Below are 21560 nucleotides of genomic sequence, written 5' to 3'. Positions count from 1 at the left end.
ATAAATAAGATAAAGAGTTTCTCAACTTAAATCCATGATAACTTGCAAGCTCAGTATCACAGACAGGGTAACAAGAAATTTTATTATCTAAATATCCTATAACCTCCAAAGCCTATAGCCTAGACAAGATAGCAACGAGTTTCATAACTTTAGTTCTCAAAATCCTACCAGCTTTACAGTAATAGTCCTATAACTTAGGTACACGATAACTTACAGGACTTACATCTCGGACAGAATATTAACGAGTTGTATAACCTAAAGTATGATAATGTTCAAATTCAACACTGCAAATATGATAACAACGAGTTTTACAACTTAACTTTATGATGACCTGCAAGCCTTAAATCGTATAGAACATACTGAGTTTTATAACCTACTTATAGGTGATTCTCATCTAAAGTTCAAACTTATGTAAGTAACATATAATCTCTCTAATAATATGAGTTGTAACGGGGTTGGTAACCGTCTTTTTATTTATGCGCGCGATCGCATCGAAGAGCGCGCGGGATTACCTAAACATTTAAATACGCAAACCGGAGAGCAGGAGGGAACCAACTTCCAGTCAACCAACTTTCTACTAGTGCGAAATAATAACATCGAAATTAGAGACAATATCACATGCGAGATCGTTTATTTCCTCTTATTTCTACAATGTATTAGGCCCGCGTGTTTATGTTTACAAAGCGCGCGCGTGACAATAACATGCAGTGTCGGATCGGTCGCCGCACTTTGTTCGCCGAGTTAATACATGTACGCTTCTTATGGAGTACGAAAGATTAGTGATTAGCAATCATAGCAATCGCGAAATTAAGCTGGTCAGCTTACCTTATTAGCAGTCGCACGGAGAACGAGAAAAAAAGTTCGTGATTAAGTCTCGGGGAAGTCCGCGTCTGTGACCAAGCGGATCACGCTTTCGGATTCGCCCTCGATGGCGAAACCCCGCACTCACGCACACTTACACGCATTCGTCTCACTCAGGCGAAGGCACAGCTCCTGTCGCTCCTTATCAGCTCGTCTCGGCACTCCAAGAAAACTCGGGAAAACTAATTAATTTCTGTTGCAACTGAGTGTGCGGGTTCTAATAATCGACTGGTGAATTTTCATACGCGCGCGTTCCGTCTCGTCTCGTGCCGAATTCCCTCATTACATTTTCCCCAACCGGTAGGTGCTGCCCTCGCAGGCAGCCGCATGGTTGCGCTGTTAGCGCTAATAAGGCGTTTACCGTCACAGAGTTAAATTAATATCAAAATTATGATTTGTTTGTTTTTTATAGCCAAATAACTTACCATCATAACATTTTTCAATATCGCATTATTTATTTATTTTTCAAATAAATATTCGTCAAATTGTAACGTCTTCTGGCTGTAATTGTTTTTCCATGATTTTGAAGGTGCTGTACATATGATTGTATTAACCTTGAATCAACGTACTCGTACACATGGCATAAGTTTGTAGTTAGTATGTTAATATTTCATCAAATATTTGGTAGACGGATCATTTGTATTTTGAGCTTGTTACAGGGGTTTATGTACTTTCGACATTTTTTCGTAAAATTAAGGATTTTTTTAAATTATATTAAAGTTAATCTTATTCTGATTACAATTAGTTGCTATTTCTTGGAAGTTGTTTATTTTGGTTGTCATTATAATGTACAATTGAAATATTAGCGATAACATTATTAAATATAATAGTTATATCAAATATAATAAGAGTATAGTCGCGTATACTTTTTATTGTAATTTCCCTGGCAGGCTATTTCTTCTAAAGCAATAGCTATTGCTTATTTAATTATATGCGGTAATTTGACACTCATTTAATAGTTTATTACGTGATTATTCCAAATTGCCTATTTTATAATAAAAGTCTGGAAATATAGAAAAATTGTCATGTAATTCCCTTGGCATGTGAAATTCCCCTGGCATCCATGTAATTCTCCTGGCTAACAATTCTTGTTAATTTGTTTAATTCTTTGAATCCTGCATGCCCACGCTATATACTTCTTCTATAGCTTAGTACAAACATACTACATGTGATAGAAATGAAAAATTAAACTATTTTTAAAAATCTTAATTGACTGTCGAAATTTGAACTTTAGATGAGAATCACTCTTATACGATAACCTGCAAACTCAAGTCGTCAGATAGAATAACTTTGGCTCCATTATGCAAGTGTATAACAATTTGTAAGCCCTATACGATATAGGGGCAGTATAGTAGGCAGGATAAAGATAAGTTTTATAATCTAAGTTTAGAATGGCTTGCAAACTGAAACCATAGACATTCTTCTTAATTGTATTACCTCATGACTTGCTAGACCGAATTAAGTACCGCCTTCTTTCACGGAATCATGAGCAAAATTTAAAAAAATGGTATTCCAGCTTTGGTGATCCGCGGATTTATTAAAAAATAATCTTAGAAAAAACTTTGATAGATCATTTTTTAGTTCTTCGTGCGTACTATTCAAAACATTTATTGAAATAATCTTCTAATGTTATTCATTAATTTCAATTAGTTTCTTAACTGGTGAGGATTATTGAACAATTCATAGGCATAGAAATTTGTATTTATAGAATTTTTTAGGTCGTAAATTATATTATCATGATTATTGTCGGTATCCGCCTTTTCTAAGCGATTTAAGTGATGATTCTATTATTCCAAAATTCACATAAAAATAAAAAATTACTTAAGCGCATTTGTATATCTAGTAATTTTGTTTGATGCAAATTATTTTAAAAAAGTTAATTTTTGTACGTTATTTAATAATTGATGTTAAATATGGGTTCAGCGACCTCGGAAGCCATCGTGTATAAAAAGTTTTGTAAAATTTCATTGAAATTGAATACAGTTATTCAAAGATGTACATATATGATCCATATTCAGTCAAGAGATCAAGATTATATTCCAGAAATATTTTTAACAGAATCTGAAGATTCGGCAGCACGACTACAATATAGTGACTGGCTATGGAATGAGATTAAACAGAATGATTGAATATGTGATAGTATTTTGTGGACGGATGAATTGAGATTTCGACGTGTTGGAATGTTTAATCAAGGCAATGAACATTCCGAGTGTCATGAAAATCAGTACTTGGTCCGAGAACGTAAAGCTATTTTCATGCATATCACAGAATTTGACTATCTGTTTCAAATCTGTTTGAAAATGATCCCTTTGACAAATCCTCGCTTTTTACTTAACAAATAAGAAGTAAAATATAATAAATATTGATGTTAGAAATTTTCGTTACATATTTTTGAATATACTGTTAACAAAATATAAGTAAATAATTGCAATTCAGGAAAAGAAATGGTTATTAACCTATTGATTTCATGTTAATCTGTAATGAATATGTTCTATATCAATTAGAGATCGAATACAGCATCGTTATTCTGTTAATATATGAGCGGAAAGAATTTTCAATTAGTTAGTGGGATCAGTACAATCGCCTCAAAATCTAAACGGTGACATCTACTTGATTTTTTACAGCATAATCTCTCAGATTCTTTGGATGACATTTTGACACCAGAACAGTAAGCCAAAATCATTTATATGCAGATAGCGCTTCTCCTCATACTACTCTACAAATGAGCGATCACATGGATGAGGTAGGATAAAGCGCAGAGCACGTTGTAGCGTCCGTATGAGTGGTGGACACTTCGAGCAGTGTTTGAAAACACCTCTCAATATAGATGAACTTGATGAAAATGAAGGAGGGAAAAATGAACGGAGACATGGTATACGAAATGATAATGAACAGGAAAATGAGGGAGAAGAAAATGATGATGGAGAAATAGATGAAGAGATAGAAGAAGATGTGGATTATCTTGATTGAGAAATAGAAGAACATTGAAAAGAAAGATACTGTGATTGAATATGATAATGCAACAGTCAAAACGTTCATTTTTATCGAATGGTATTAATATAATAAAGTGGTCCTTTCGTATTAACATATAAAAATAGAATCATATTTTTTTTTGCAGCTATATCAATACATTATCTCCGCCTAAATATAATTTTAATTTGTGTATTTTTACACTTGAAATCGAGTTTAAATGTTAAAATATATTTGAATAAATCTATCTAAAGTTATCAACAATTTTAATAAATAAATCGTAGTATCTCAATTATCTGTAACGAAGTTTTCGACTGTTCACCCTAAGGTTAACTTGCGGGCACCAGTACAAATTATTTTAAAAAAGGGAATTCAGGGGCGCGAATATTTCCACGACTAAATACCGCGCCGAGCTGTAACACGGCAATCGCGCGGACCAGATTCAGGATGAAGAGTGACGTTTTTACAAACGAACGTGACATCAACTTAACATCAAAGCATTTAACAATAATAACAACAAAAGAAAAACAAAAAACGAGAACAAATCAACAAATACAAAATGGCACGACTGCCACCCGATTCACCTAGATTATCTAATAATAATAATAATACCGAAAAATAAACTGATGTCTGTACAGATAAATCGATGCTCGCGATCGACGATATAGTTAGCAAATTTGCCACGCCACACAATATAGGCTGACGCTTGATGCATGTGAGAGGGAGGGAGAAAGAGTGAGAGAGAGAAAAAACCGCAACACCGACCTCGACCGCCGGTCTCTGACTGCGTTGCTGTTGTCATCATCGTCGTCGACGTCGTCGACGTCGTCGCTGCTAGTAGACGTAGATATTATGAAACCGTAGAAGATACGGATGAGTAATTATGCTGAGTAAGCTGTTTGTTTTTCCACAGTTTGATGGACCACAGAATAATTCACATACGTATACTATGTTTGGCAGCAACTCTCCATGCCGGTTGTCATGCTTTTCTTGTTCCACCCTTTCGTTAAAATTGGTGACTTGAAGTCTCAGTAACTGCTCCTTGAAATCCATGATATCGTTCGTTATCTCAACTACTACTGAACCCATTAATATAAATATTTGCACTTATATACCGCAATTGTTGCTCAGTCATACAGCAATTGTTGAACAATGTGATCAAATATCTCAAACATTGAGGACGTGGCATTGTCAACAAACTCATTAACTCACTTCCGTTCGAACTTCATTTGCGAAGAAGTTATTAGTACTGTAGTCCAGAAACTTGACTAAAGGAACGACTGGCAGAGAATACATTGCAGCCAGAAACAAAGCAAACAGAGTTTTGGCTAATAAGGCTTGGAATAGAGTACTAGCAAAAGACAGCATTTTTGGTAAAAAGCAGCAGCATACACTGTAGTAAACATTATGAAGATTAAAAATACATTCGATATGGGTCTCAAGCTACTACTATGAAAAAAACAAAAGAATGAAGTTAGAAAAAAAAAAAATCGCACTAGATTGAAAAGTATGAAGAAGAGCATTACACTGAAAAAAAATTGTGAGTACTGCCTCGAAAGCTGTAGCTATACTAACCAATAGATCAGTGACAGTTATTCTCTCGGCTTTGAAAGCTGCTAAAGAAGCTGTAAAGATGGTTTTAGAGCTTTGGCAGCTTTATCAGTCAGTGGTAAAAATCATGTTATCATGCCACAAATATTGCCAGTTTCAGCGAAAATTGGTGATGCACTATCATTCCTCATTCCACTATTTGCTGGTTTAAGTGTTACTGGTGCTCTAGATGAGGTGCTGCTAGTATAGCAAAGGCTGTCAATGATGCAGATGTAGCTTGAAAACAATTGGAGGAATCTCAACGACACAATTAGACAATGGAAGCTATCGCTATGGGTAAAGGTTTATATTTGAAGCCCTATAAACTTAAAAAAAAATTCGATGAAATGAAATTACCTTGTCGAGCACTAAGTGACTACGACCTAATAAAATATATAAAACTATTGAAGATTTCAACTTTTCGTAGAGTATTTATGAGAAATGATCTACCTGCCAGAGGACCTCACTACAGGAAATCAGTAATCATTAATTTAGATGATAAAAGTGGACGTGATACGCACTGAGTAGCGTATCGCAAGATGGGCAAGAACGTTGTCTACTTTGACAATTTTGGTGATCTACAACCTCCATTGGATTTATTGCTTTATCTGAATGTTGATAAAGTCAAATACAATCATGAAAGATGACAAGATTATAATACTTATAACTGCGGTCATCTTTGTTTACAGTTTTTTTTTCAAATAAACTTAGCGAACGCAGAGCTATATAAGAAACTGCATATGCCAATAACGAGACATTAAGTCGAGAACTATTATGGAGAGCTCATTGACATTGAGTCTTTCAGGTACATCATCGATACTCGAGGGCTACTACTTTCTTTCAATAGATCTATCACCAAACGAGGGATACGTCTTAGAATTGATAGAACTACTAACATTCAACTCTATATCAATCACCCAACAATAAATTTTACGCTGGTGATGAGGAATATATTTTACCTGAAAAAAGCTACGAAATTCAGGAAATTCAGAACTTTCTTCAAAATACATTGGCTGAGAAGGATATGAAAATTACTCTCAAACCTAAAAACAGTAGTCTTTGTAGTATCGTCAATTGCAGTCGTACAGTTGATTTCCGAAAAGAAGATTCTGTTGGACGAATGTTGGGCTTTGCACAACGAAAACTGTCACCCAATATTTCTTATCACTCAGATTTACCTATTCACATATTGAAGATTAACGTATCAAGAATAAAGTATAACCCCACTTCTGGAGCATATATAAGCGAACATAAAGGACATAGTATTCATATGGAAATCTTAATCTCAACATCAATCAAAATCAATACGCCATGTTCTACGATGTTTGCAAATTTTTTAGAATCTTATTACAATAAAGATGCGGAGCCTATACTCAAAAAAAAAATTTTCAATATGAAAGCTCCGCTCATAGTGATTGACTGTTCGAAACAAAACGAATCTCTCAAGAGTGCGCCGATAGACGTAAGACTTGAATTTGAGATGAGAGAGAATTTTCCAGATAATACAACAGCCTACTATCTGATTCTATATGATCGTATTGTAGAGTACAATCCTGTTAGTAGAGATGTGAAAAAAATTGTATTACGATTGATTAAAAAAGATGGTTCTACAGGAGGGAATACGGATATAAACCAGGTGCAGCATGAGCAGTCATTCATATTCGAAATGTCTTCCGTGGTGGATGTGCAGGGATTCAAACTGTCTGGAGGAAATTTCATTTTGAAGGAACTTGTCATCATTCCTCTCCAGTATGATGCAGAACCTCTAGTGCGATTCTTAAAGCCGCCGTATTCCTGCAAAAAACTAACACAGAAATATGGGAAGGAGAACTCTTGGCGTCATCTGTCAACGACACGCGACAAGTGTACATCTAAAATAATAAATACGCTCTGGCAATCCTGATTACATGACCTCCCTTTCACAATACATACGTCCTATAAACATTACAGTGGCGACGAGGTAAGGTAGAAAGCGTACAAAATGGAAAATTGAGAATATTATACGAATGTATAATATAGAATATAAAATGAATATTCTCAGACAAACTATTTTGTAAATATACAGCGTGTCCCATTTTAACTTGCCCAGTAGGATATCTCAAAATTTGTCACGGTAATCGAAAAATGTTTCAAACGAAATTTGTATGGTTCGGAGGGGGTCAACTTATGTTAACTTCAAACTTGACCTTGAACTTGATTTTCAAGGTCATGTTAAGGACAACTTTGTTTTTTTAAATGGAAACCCCTATTTTTAATCCCGGTTTCAGATAGAGCGGAAAAATTTACGTTCAAATCATGTAATATATGTGGGGTTCAAATGACCCCCATCTCACCCCTAAAGTCATTTCGAGGGCAATCTCACTTTTTAAATGGAACCCCTCATTTTTCGTCGTAGGTTTAAATTGACCTTGGGGGTGGGGTGGGGGGTTTGTCGGACCCTATAAATATCCTATCATCTGAACGTTCAATTCCACGTAGAATTCAAACCTGCGACAAAAAATGATGGGTCCCATTTAAAAAGTAAGATCGACCTCGAAATGACTTTAGAGGTGAGATGGGGGTCATTTGAACCCCATACATATTGCATGATTTGAACGTAAAATTTTCCGCTCTATCCGAATCCGGGATAGAAAAACAGAGGTTTCCATTTAAAAATAAAGTTGTCCTTGAAATGATCTTGAAAATCAAGTTCAAGGTCAAGTTTGAGGTTATCGTAAGTTGACCCCCTCCGAACCATATAACTTTCGTTTGAAACAGTTTTCGATTACCTTGCCAAGTTTTGAGATATCCTACTGGGTAAATTAAAATGGGACACCCTGTATGTTTTGACGTGTAAGTCGTTATGCCCTAGGCGGCATACCCGCTTTATGTTTTTAGATTTACGAAGAATGAATTTTGGGTTATTGGAATTTTTAGTATTAATTACACAGGCCCACAAAAAAAAATGAACTTGGATGTCCATCGACAAAACCCATGTACTCCTACGTATTTTTGCGCGCTGAGTCCGAATCTGGCATTCGTTTAACCTCAGCACGTCGGGTTCAAGGGCATTTGAAGGTCACATTGCAGAAATCAGCAATAACTAATACAAGACATCTGTCTGTTAAGTTTTTGGGGTCGCTGAGTTTAAATCCGGTATTTGTTTTTCTCCATGAGGTAAGTTTGAAGGTTAGTTCAAGGTCAAAGCTGTTTACTCTAGGAAAAATGAATTTTTGACTGCAGATTCTGAAAGAGCGGGAAATTTTACGTCCAGATACATATTCAATTTTTTTTAATATAACCCTCAAGGTCATGTGAAGGTCACTTAATCTTGTTGGATGGAGGATTCGTATGACAATAAGATAATGGAATTTCATGGGGCAAACTACCATGTCGTTATGTTTTCAGGGTCGCCGAATCCAAATCCGCGGTGTTCGTTTGTCTCCATCAGGCCGCATTGAAGGTCGTTTGAAGGTCAAATCCTCGACAATTAGTGAAATCGAGTCAAGTTATCATTCTAACATATTTTTTGAGCATCTGAACCCAAATATAAAGACCGCTTAATACCTCAGGGTCAAAATCAAGGTCATCCCAAGGTCAAATATACATTTTTTCATTAAAAAAAGAAAATTTTGACCACAGATTCAGAGAAAATGGAAAATCTTACATCTAGCTGTGATCGTTACTTATTTTTTTGATCACACTCCCGAAATAATCGTGTGCCGCAACCCAGGGTACCTCCACGTGGTGACGGCGGAAAACGGCTTTTTTTTTGGCTTTTTGTTTTCCGGCAAAACCCCGGGGTGAAGGCATGATGCCGTCATGGTTGGCACACGAAGAGGTACGATGCAGGGTTTCGGATGCCCAGTATCGGCGATTGGTCAGGATGAGCAAGCAGGTCCGCAATCGTCGTCATCATGCGACTGCAGCTCTACAGTGGTTGGAAACTTGGTCTCTGTAGAGTACAACAATACAAGAATACGCTCTAATTCTCATAGTTGTAAGCAAAAAGTGAATTCCTTTTGCTATGTGTGTGGCAAATACTTTTTGAAAAAGTCGGATCTTCGCAAATTCACAGATGATTTGAAACTAGTATACGATGAGTGTTTCGGTTGTAAAGTCACTGATGGTGAGCAAGATTGGCTGCCACAATTGATATGCAATAGCTGTAGGCTGATGTTTAGCCGGTACAAAAAGGACAAAACTCCATTAAAATTTGTCAAACCTATGGTTTGGAGTGAGCCAGAAAATGTAGAGAATTGTTATTTTTGTATGACAAAAACTATAGGTTTTAACTCATCTAATGTCCACAAAATTGTATACGCGAGTGTGTCTAGTGTAATCAAGCCGTTTATAGCTCCAACAGAAGAAAGAGATACAGATGTAGAAAGTGACCTTTCTTCTGCACTTACTGAATTAGAGATTTCTAGTTCTGATGAGGCCGAGAGTGAAAGAGAAGAAACGGACGAGAGTAATGACGAGTATGTGCCATCTGGATCACAAACAAAGATAAAAGGAGAATTTGATCAGAAAGAACTTAATGACCTAGTTAGAGAGTTAGGCTTATCAAAGGAGGGAGCAGAGTTGCTTGCTTCGAGGTTGAAGGAAAAAAATTTACTGGCGAAAGGTACTAAATGTTCTTACTATCGGAATAGAGAAAAAGACTTCAGAAAATATTTCTCTACGGAGAATGATCTCGTATTTTGCAACAATGTTAAGGATCTGATGAACGAATTTAAGAAGGATGTTTATAAATCTGAGGAATGGAGATTATTTCTGGATTCTTCTAAGCGAAGCCTGAAGGCTGTATTATTACATAACACTAATAAATATTCTGCAATACCTCTGGCCCATTCGGTTACCCTGAAAGAAGATTACAAAAATGTTGAGTTGGTATTAAATAAAATACAGTACAAGAAACACAACTGGCTAATCTGTGGTGATCTCAAGATTCTTACCATCATGCTAGGTCAGCAATCAGGCTTCACAAAGTTTCCATGTTTCTTATGTATGTGGGATAGCAGGGATCGTAAGAATCATTATGTAAAAGCAGAATGGCCTGATAGATCAACGTTCGAACCCCGTAAGGATAACATCATTAACAAGCCATTAGTAGAGCCATCCAAGGTCCTTCTTCCTCCTCTCCATATTAAACTTGGTTTAATAAAACAATTCGTTAAAGCGTTGAATAAAGAAGGGCTATGTTTCTCGTACCTGGGAACAAAATTTCCAAGAGTATCTGACGCTAAATTGAAAGAAGGTATATTTGACGGTCTCCAAATCCGCACATTGTTAAAGGATGAAGCATTCATAGACAAGATGGACGATAAAGAGAAAGCAGCATGGATTAGCTTCAAGGATGTAGTGGAAAATTTCTTAGGGAATCACAAGAGCGAGAACTACAAAAAACTAGTTGAAGACTTACTTAAAAATTACAATAGTTTGGGTTGCTTGATGAATTACAAGCTACACTTTCTTCATTCACACTTAGACTACTTTCCACAAAATCTTGGAGATTATAGCGAAGAACAAGGGGAACGGTTTCACCAAGATATTAAAGTAATGGAACAGCGATACCAGGGCCGGTGGGACATAAATATGATAGCGGACTTTTGTTGGACATTGAAAAGAGAACATATTATCGACGGAAAGAAACGAAAGCGGAATCCCCTACATAGATCATTCGAAGATAAAAGAACAAGAAAAAAAAGAAAATCATGAGTTTTGTAATACATGATACCCATGTCTCCATATGTGGCTGTTTGTCATGCGACGATTAGTCAGCTTCAGTATTTTTCTCAAATACTAATTTATGGCACATAATTCACTAATATGTGAAATTTTCTATTTTTCATGCAACTGTGGTCAAAATTTCCTTTTTTTAATAAAAAAAATGTATATTTGACCTTGGGATGACCTTGATTTTGACCCTGAGGTATTAAGCAGTCTTTATATTTGGGTTCAGATGCTCAAAAAATATGTTAGAATGATAACTTGACTCGATTTCACTAATTGTCGAGGATTTGACCTTTAAACGACCTTCAATGCGGCCTGATGGAGACAAACGAACACCGCGGATTTGGATTCGGCGACCCTGAAAACATAATGACATGGTAGTTTGCCCCATGAAATTCCATTATCTTATTGTCATACGAATCCTCCATCCAACAAGATTAAGTGACCTTCACATGACCTTGAGGGTTATATTAAAAAAAATTGAATATGTATCTGGACGTAAAATTTCCCGCTCTTTCAGAATCTGCAGTCAAAAATTCATTTTTCCTAGAGTAAACAGCTTTGACCTTGAACTAACCTTCAAACTTACCTCATGGAGAAAAACAAATACCGGAGTTAAACTCAGCGACCCCAAAAACTTAACAGACAGATGTCTTGTATTAGTTATTGCTGATTTCTGCAATGTGACCTTCAAATGCCCTTGAACCCGACGTGCTGAGGTTAAACGAATGCCAGATTCGGACTCAGCGCGCAAAAATACGTAGGAGTACATGGGTTTTGTCGATGGACATCCAAGTTCATTTTTTTTTGTGGGCCTGTGTTATTCGAGGTGTTTTAAAAATAAAATAGACACTAGGTTTTTGTTTGGGAAAAAAGCCTAGATGAGGCATAAAAAAACCCAAATTTATTTACGAACAAAATGAATAGATTGATATTACGGCACCACAGATACAATCACACGTAACTCTCATGCATTCAACACACTGAATTAAGGAGTTTTGAAACAAGCTGGTCTATTTAAGACGCTGAGATGGACAATTAATGAACGCTTTAGTGGCCAATTAATTGCATCGTATATTTGGTCTGCTGAGACGCATTTGTGGTCTGCTGAGACGCATGTGTTAATGTGTGAGCTGGTACACGTGTGGTGTGTATATGTGTGTAGCCCTGAGGCTTTGTGTATTTTGAATTTTTGTTTAACGTCCGTGAGACGGTGTGTGTTTTACGTCCGTGAGACGGTGTGTATGTTTTACGTCCGTTGGACGGTGTGTAAAGGTGTGTGGCCCAGAGGCCTTTGTGATATTTGAAATTTTAACGGTCGCACACGTGGTTTTTAGTTTAAGTCGGATTATCGCGACCAAAATTTTGCCAAAGGCTTTAATTTAATTACGGCAGAAATGCAAAGGGTTGCGCAGTACGTTTTCTGCGACTTTCACTGGAAGTTTGGGCCGGATAATGACGAAATTAAAAAATTTTTTGAAACTTTGAAGAGCCTCGTGTTGGCCAGGCCGGTGGCTCAGGCGTCACTCCCAAATGCTTTATGCCGGCGTTTAAGTGTCGGTGCGCGCGCAGAGCGCGAGACGGCAGCTCTGGTGCTGCCGCCGCAGAGTTGATGTAGTGTAGTATGTGTTGTGTCGGCAACACAGATTCATGACCATACACTGTATAATTTAAGTAAAGTTCAATTAATAGACGAACTTAAGAAGCGACCGGTTACTGTAAAGGATTCGCTTACACTAGAAAAATTGGGAAAAATATTAAAAAAGTATGTCAAACGTGAAATAGAAGAAGAAATAGAAAGCAATGGTTCTTCTAGTAAGTAAAATGGCGAAGAATAGTTTAGCGATTTTAGTTTTTTTGGATTAATTTTTCAAGATACGGCTTACAAAGATATAAGTGTCACACTTAAAGAAGAATAAGTTTTTATCAATGAATTTTATTTGAATACGGTGAAAAAATAGTAAAATTGTTGAAAAAGTAGTCGTCATTTAGATACAATTTAGCACACACTAATGCTAGATTAGTTTTATTAAATCAATGTAAACGTAAAGAAGTTTTCCCAGCGCATATTTTTAATAGCTATAAATGTAAATTAATTGCTAATAGTAAGAAGTATAGTAGCAGACATAGTAGTAGACAGGGAGCTATCTGCGGTATGAATGCCGGAGGCGCGGAAAGCGACATATATATAATAGCTTCGCTATGGGTTCATAAGTCATACGTTTTTTTAACATTTTATGCGTTTTATTATGCGTTTAATCTATAAAACTATTCATAGTTCATAAAATAAGTGACAAAACTACTAATTTCGTTATTTACATCGACGATTGTTCATTTTTTTATCGTTCTTATTTCCGAGGTGGTCTAATTTTATTTTCTTCTCCAGCCGTGAAAAATGTATTCAATAATTTTACTGCGCATGCTCGATTATCAAGCACTCGATAATCGATTTCGAGATCTCGATCGATTGTCTGACTTGAAATTGCAACCTGCAGACACATGGATTGTTAATCAACCGGCTTTCCGTTTGAGTTACTTCATCATCACCATCACCATTCGGTTCTTCTGCTTGCAATTATTATTATTATTATACCAATAATGAAATTTTTCATAGTGGGCGAAATTTTGAATGTGGAGAATATTTCCACGTACTACGCGAAAACACTAACTGGTTTCATGTTTCTAATTCGAAAATTGTTAAAATATCGTGGCCGAAAGGGTCGAAAAATATCTATATAATATTTTTAGAACAAACTAATGCTCCTTAAAGAAGACATTAATCTATAATAGATATATAAGAAAAATTATTTTTCATTCAGAAGTGTTAAAATTTTTTAATAATAAAGATTGTATAGATTTTAGCTAGATTATTAGGCAGAATGTAAATGTGCTCAATGCTATAAGTCTTAACTCGAAATTGAAATCGTGATGACAAAGAATAAAAAGTCAGAATTTAAACAATCAATATGCACTTTAATTTATTAATATGAATTACTCTAAGATTCAGCCGGCATAAAAAACTCCAATTGTAGGTGAGGAAAAAGCCATTTGAATAAAACAAATACTCAAATAAAACTTACAATAAAACAACAATATTGCTTAAAATTAAATGTAACAAATGTCACGAAGATTATTTAAATATGATTAGAAATAATAAACAGTGTGAAGTAATCGTATAAACACGCTTTCATAGTTGAGATGTCGGAGTAATAAATTGAATGGCCACTCAATGAAAATTCGCTCGCTCGCTTTCCAGCTTGATGCCTACACAACAAGAAATCGATGTAGGTAAACGTCTTCACTGCTAACTTAAACATAGTTTATACGTTTCTACTGATGACGGATTCTACGGGCAAAATGCCGCCAGGGTGAAGACGCTCCAGAGGAAGTTTCTCTGCTATGGCAACAGGCACTCCTGTCCTTAGCCCCTGATAAGGTATCGCTGATGGTCTCGAGCGAATAATTAAGGTGCACGTCTGCACACACAAACGCACACAATAGTCTTGCAAGCACAAACACTAATAAGATTAATCGCACGTATAACAGAGATGAATAGCAACACAAAGCGTTACTTAATTAGAGAGAAAATCTACCTCGATGTACTTCCGGAAGGAACTGGCCGCGTCTCATGCCCTTCGGCGACATGGAAAACAAAATTGTCTCTCTTCCTTTTTTCCCTACTTTCCTAGCTATTCAATAAGGCCCAATCAGTGAGTCAGGAGGGCGTAGTTTTGTTGGACCTACACATCGTCCACACGCCTCTCTCTTTCTCTCTCTCTTTCTCTCGGGTCATCCGACCCTTTTTTATGGCGTAACGGGAGGCGAGTCCGTAGGATTTTCAACAGACACGTAACATATGCAACACATTTATTGCCCCGTTCATGTGTTGAAGACCTGCCGAACAATTCTTTTAAGTGTCGCTTTCTCCTCTGGTGAGCACGAGCTGAGCATACCTTCGACATGACCTGTGCAGCTGATAAATTTTAATATTTTAAACAAAGGTGTTCGAAAGCATGCCCAAACTCGGTAAATGCGCAACCAGCACAAACATTCCGCCCGCCTTCGTTCTCCAGACGAATTGATACACAATATCTACAGCTATAACATTAAACTCTCTTGGCATACTCTTCTCTATTTTCCGGTTGATCTAAAGTTGAGTGGTGCCAAACAGGCGATGTGACGACGAAGTGTATTGCTGGCTGTCTTCACTATGACACCCCGCACTAGATTATCCTGGCCTGAGTGAAGCTCGATGACACGTCCTAAAGGCCACTTGGAGGCTGGATACCTATCATCCTTCATAAATACAAGCTGTCCACCCTTGAAGTTTTCTGTCGGGTTCAGCCACTTCTGCCTCTCCTGCAGCTGAAGAACATATTCGCTCGACCAGCGCTTCCAAAACTGATCGCAAAGTCGCTGTAGCAACTGGAAACGGTCGAGTCTATTTATTGGCACATTCGGCGTTTCTGCATCGGATATGATAACAGAGGGCCTTTCCTTGAAAAAATGATCTGGCGTTAAAACTCGTAAGTCCTCTAGATCTGACCTATATGGCTGTAAAGGTCGTGAATTCAAACACGTTTTGATGTCCGACAAAACAGTAGAGAGTTCCTCGAATGTCAGCTTATGCTCCCCGATAGTCTTTTATAGCAAGTTCTTAGTGGATTTGATCCCAGCTTCCCATATGCCTCCATAATGTGGTGTAGTAGTGGAAATGAACGTCCACGAGATGCCCTTTTCAGCTAATTTGGGAGCGACGTCTGCATAAAAAGCTGAAGCGTCGCGAAACATGGCTCGAAACTCGGCATCTGCGCCACGAAAGGGTGTCGCGTTGTCACTGTAAAGATGCGTGCAGTTGCCTTACGCATTAAGAAAGCGACGAAGTGCCAGCAAGAAAGTAGCCGAGGTTAAATCATCGACAGCCTTCAGATGAATTGCTTTAGTGTTGAGGCATATAAATAGCGCAATGTAACCTTTGAAAGACTTTTGTCCTTTTTTTGAAAAATTCTTCTTTTGAAGCGCACAAGTTGAAAGGTCCAGCGTAGTGCAAACCAGCAGTAGCAAACGGCCCGTTCGGAGTAACACGAGCAGCCGGAAGATTACGCATAAGTTGACAAGCCAAACGAGGTTTATGTCTTTGACACTTAACGCATTTTCGTACAGCAGTTTTGACCAGTGGTCGCATACCCATAACCAATACATATCGCAATAAAAAACTTATTATAAGGGTAGGTCGATCATGTAACGCTTTCTCATGCGCGTTTTGAACAAATAACTTGCTTAGTGCGGAAGCTCGAGGTAGTATAGGCGGATAGGTCAAATGATACGGTAAATTTGCATTGCTCAACCTCGCGCCAACACGCAAGATATCGTCGTAACCGAGGTATGGATTCAATCGTTGTAACGGGTGATGTTTAGGCAACGCTCGACCTTTTTGTAGAGAATCAAGCTCAGCTGAGAACGCGTGAGCTTGCGGAAGCTTGATAAACGTATTTTGAGCATTGTCAAGTTCGACTACTGTAAGCCAATTTTGAGGATACGAGCCTTGGCCAGCCTTACTTCGCGTACACTGCAACGATGGCCGCAAGCACCATCCAACGATCCGCGTCAGTCATTTCAAATCAGAATAGCGCAATAGGATTTCGGGCTCAATAACTTTTGGACTAACACGCAGGGTTTGTACTGCCTTAGGGAGCTGAGACCATTTGTGCACGGGAGTTTTGAGCTATTCGGGTCTGTACCACCACAATACTTTGGATTGTAATTGTAAGGGCGTTACGCCGCGAGTAGCTAAGTCAGCTGGATTTTCAGCCGATCCAACGTGTGACCACGTAGCTGAAGGCAGTTCAGTTTGTACAAACGATACCCTGTTCGCGACAAACGTTTTCCAATGGCACGGATGTTTTTGGAGCCATTTCTGCACAATTTCGCTGTCGCCAAACAAGTGCACCGATGCATCTTTCAAGAAATTCAGTCTTTGCCGATGAAGAACAAGCTTAACGAGTAAGACCGCGGCAAGTAACTCGAGCTTTTGAACACTTATAGTTTTAATTGGCGAAGCTTTAGTTTTGGCACACAACAGCCTGAACGTGCCATTGCCATTATCAATACGTATGTAAACTGACGCGGCGTATTCACGCACGGAAGCATCACAAAACCCAATGAGTTCATACGGCTTATACTGCGATAAACCCAACCAACGATCTATAGATACCGAGGGAAGATTTGCAAGTAAGGCGCAATAACTCTGCCACTGTTTACAAAGAAACCTGGGCAGCGGTGTGTCCCACTCGCATTTTGCTGTCCAGACATCCTGCATAAATATCTTGGCAGTTACCGTGACTGGAACGAGCCAACCCAACGGATCGAATAAGCGTGCCATATTCGAATAAACCGACCTTTTCGTCAATGTGATCGTACTTTCATCCATCTTCGAAGCGCTGAAGTTAAATTTGTCAGTAGACGGATTACAATGAACACCCAAGGTTATAACGTTACTATCACTCTCGATTTCTTTAACCACCCCGTGATCATTAGGTTGCGCGTGCGCGTGCATTAAAGTGTTTTCATTTGCAGCCCACTTGTCCAACTCAATGTCAGCCGACTGAAGAATGCCCACAAGCTCATCTCTTACAAGTACAGCTTCTTCAAGCTCGTCTGCGCCGATAAACATATCATCTACGTACGAGTTTAATTCTAAACAGGCAGCGCCACGCACAAAGCGCGTTCTCTCATCCCTAGCTAACTGCAGGAGCGTACGAATCGCGAGAAAGGGGGCTGACTTTGTGCCGTAAGTGACTGTCGACAAAAGATAATCAGTCTCTAGAATCGCAGGCGATGAAAACCACACAATCCGATGCAAGTCACGATCTTCAGCAGCTAGGATTATTTGCCAAAACATTTTAACGATATCGGCTGTAAATGCGTATCGATAGCGACTCCAATTCAAAAGCACGAGCAAGAGATCGGTTTGCAAAGGTAGACCGGCCATAAGAAAGTCGTTTAGGCAGTGCTTCTCGTGAGTTTGACAAGAAGCATCGAATACGACACGTATCTTAGGCTTTTCGCGCGTGCCTGTGATAACAGCGTGATAAGAAAGGTACCAGGCTCGCGGATTATTAAATTCTGTCTCAGGAACACGCTCCATATGACCAAGCTCTTCGTGAGTGCGCATGAACTCGCGATTCGCGTCAGCTAATCTCGGATCACACGCGAATCGCTGCTGCTGATGCTTTAGCAGTGCAGCTGATAAATTTTCATATTTTAAACAAAGGTCTTCGAAAGCATGCTCAAACTCGGTAGACGCGCAACCGGCACAAATAAAGATACTTTTGTCATTTAACAACTATTCCCTTTAAATGATTTACATATGGAGACTAACTGATTGCTTTCAATTCGTATTTCATTATTATTATTTTGGCTTACATTGAACTAGTGAAATCTATATACAAAAAACTTTTGACAAAGAAAAAGGTTGCATGAAAGCTTTTGTACAATAACAAAAATTAAAATTATATTACATTTGTTATTTTTTTTTCTCCAAATTTGAGCGCGCGTCGATCATTGGTCCACTAGTCGAGGGTGGGAGTTATGCAAGAGCACTTATTTTGTCGCGCGTATAAGTCGAATATAATTAGTAGTCGGAGTATATAATTTGTGCGGAGCAGCTTGGCATGGGTATATTAATATGTGTTCTTAGTCGCACGTGCGTTTTTCTTTTCACGCAGCAGGCAAGACGTAAACGTCAATTCAACGGCTTTTCACATAGCAGGCCAGACATAAAAATCATCGAACAGACCATGGGTGATATAGCTGCAACGAATTGAACGGCTCTTTTTGAGGACCATTTTTTCAAGACGATCATACAGCTATTCAATCATTATTTTCGTTCAATTAAAATATAAAACAGCACTTTTCAGTGCTAAATCGCATCATATGACAAAATATTTGTTCAATAAATATACGAATTATATTTGAAAAAATTTATTGATTTCCCATAAAACAGAACTTTTCAGTGCTAAATCACAAAAATTATTAAAAACTTTGTCTGGTGTTTTTTTTCTTTTTTCCTACCCAATTTGCAGCAAAGTCAATAGGTAAGTATAAGGTAGGTATTTTTTTAATTAAGTTATATGCATTAGTTTAAAATAAAAGACTGACATGATCATTTTTATTTTAAAAGTAATTATATATTTGTCTCCAAGGAGGTTAGATTTCACTCGAGGGGAGTGTGGACGTGTCTTGGATGTGAGTGCGAGTTTTGGTGAGAAAGTTAAAGAGGAAAAGTGTTTGAGGAGAGAAATAGAGGTGAAAAGAGCGTGGAGGCGGAATAGGAGTGGAGAAGAGAGAGAGGCCTGGAGAAGAGCAGAAAAAAGCAGAGAGAGAGGAATAAAGAAAAAATAAAAGTTGAGGTTAAGAGAGAAAATCAGGAAACGGGAAAGGCAGGCAGAGAGGAGGGGCGGTAAGAAGTAAAAGCAGAGACAGAAAAGGTAAGACAGGGAATAAAGGTGGAATCACGGGTAGATATAGAGAGTCGAATTAAGGCGTACGGGATAGGATGAAAAGATTTGTGACAACAGAAAAATTAAGAGATAAAGGTGGAAGGTTGGATAAGAAAGGCACAGAGGAGGAAAAGAAGAAAAGAGTAAAGGTGGTGAGGGGGAGAGAGAGCTGAGAGGGGCTGAGGGAGAATAATAGAGGAGAAATGAGAGAGGCAAAGAGATGTAAGAGTGAAAGCGAGGGAAGCGAGATGGATGGAGAGGGGGGAGAAGGATTGGACAACACGATAAGAAAAGTGGGAAAAAGTAGTGATGCAGAAGAAATAATGGAAAAGATACGGACAGATATAAGGGAATTAAGAGAGGTATGGGAGGAGAAAAGGAAAGAATGGACAGAAATGTTTAAAGAAATAATGGGAAAAAATGGAAAGAATGGAGGCAGAGGGGAAAAGAAAAGAAGAAAGATGGGAGAAGGAAATAGGAAAAGTAAGAAAAGAACAAGAGAGAGAGAGAAGAAAGTAAGAGAGAGACGAAAGAAGAAAGGGAAAAAGCAGAACGCAGAGAAAAGAAACTGCAGGAAAAATGGGGAGAGAGTAACTAGTTGGAAGAGGAGTACGTGAAATTAAAAGAAAGCATAGAAGGAGGAAACAAGAAGCAAAGAGGAACAGAAGTAGGCAATAAGGAAGAATTAGAGCATATGAGAGAAAAATGGATAGAGAAAGTAGGATAAACAATATAATAGTGACAGACTTAGAGGGTGAGTTAAAATGGGAAAAGAAGGGAGAGGCAGAGGTTTGGTTAAGGGAGGTACTATAAATAAAAGGAGAGATAGTGAATCTGAGAAGAATAGGAGGAACAGCGGAGAGGGATGATCGGAGAGAAAGAAGAAAAAACATGTGACAAATTAGATGCGCCTCATGGGTACAAAAAGAAGGAATTATGAAGAAGAAAAAGAATCTGGTACAGAAAAAGATATACATAGATCAGGACTGGACGTGGAAGCAGAGAAGGATAAGAGAGGAAGTAAGAAGGAAAGCGAAAGAAATAAAAAGTAAAGGTAAAGAGGTAAAGATGTGGCATAACGGAGTGAAGTCAGAGGAAGAAGAATAGTGGTGGAGCGAGAGAGAGGAAAAATGGTAGGAAAGGGGGCGGAAGGGTTTCGAAAACAATAGGGATAAAAGAGAGAGAGGAGAGAAGGGAGAGAGAGGGAAGAAAGGCAGTAAAAATACTATTCTGGAACGTGGCGGGGATGAGGAGCATGGAGGAAGATGACTGGGAATATGTTAGGGAATTCAACATAACAGGGCTAACGGAAACCTGGGTGAAGAGGCAAGGGGCAAGAACTGGTGTGGAGAAACAACTGAAAGGGTACAGCATAGAGTAGAGAGACTCAAGAAGGGAAGGAAGAAGGGGGAGAGAAATAGAGGGAGGAATAATGGCGGTAAGAGAGAGGAAAGGGATGAGTAAGGTTGAATGGAAGAAAGAAAGGACAAGTGAGGTAATAGTAGGAGAAATAAAGATCGGAGGGAGGGAATACATGATAGCATCGGTGTATATGCAACATGAGAAGAAGGATAACTATGAATACCTAAGCGAAGGGATAGAGGAGAACAGAGGAAAAACAATAATTATAGGAGGAGACTTCAACGCAAGAACAGGAAACGAAGGAAAAGAATGGGAGACAGAAGAAAACTTAGAAGAAATAAAGGCCAAGGATAAAGTGTTAAACGCAGAGGGAGAAGAAATGATAAAATGGCTAGGAGAAAGGGGCTTAGTATTAACGAATGGGAGAAAAGAAGGAGATGAAGAGGGAGAAATAACATATATAGGAGCGAGAGGAATGTCAACGATAGACTATGTAGTAGGTAACGAGGAAGGTGATGAGGCGATAAAAAGGGTTCAAATAAAGGAGAGGGTAAAGTCGGA

General features: G+C 38.1%; 1 protein-coding gene across 1 annotated transcript in view; it reads right to left on the bottom strand.

Moving 5' to 3' along the window:
* LOC131675450 (cullin-2-like) overlaps positions 1–21560 on the bottom strand; it is a 673085-nt gene that overhangs the window by 10235 nt on the left and 641290 nt on the right. The window lies entirely within an intron of this gene.

This window comes from Phymastichus coffea, unplaced genomic scaffold (assembly GCF_024137745.1).
Source record: "Phymastichus coffea isolate CEN01 unplaced genomic scaffold, Cenicafe_Pcof_1.1 PCOF00021, whole genome shotgun sequence".
NCBI lineage: Eukaryota > Metazoa > Arthropoda > Insecta > Hymenoptera > Eulophidae > Phymastichus > Phymastichus coffea.
Note: the sequence above shows the minus strand (reverse complement) of the source record. Positions and strands in the feature narration are given on the sequence as shown.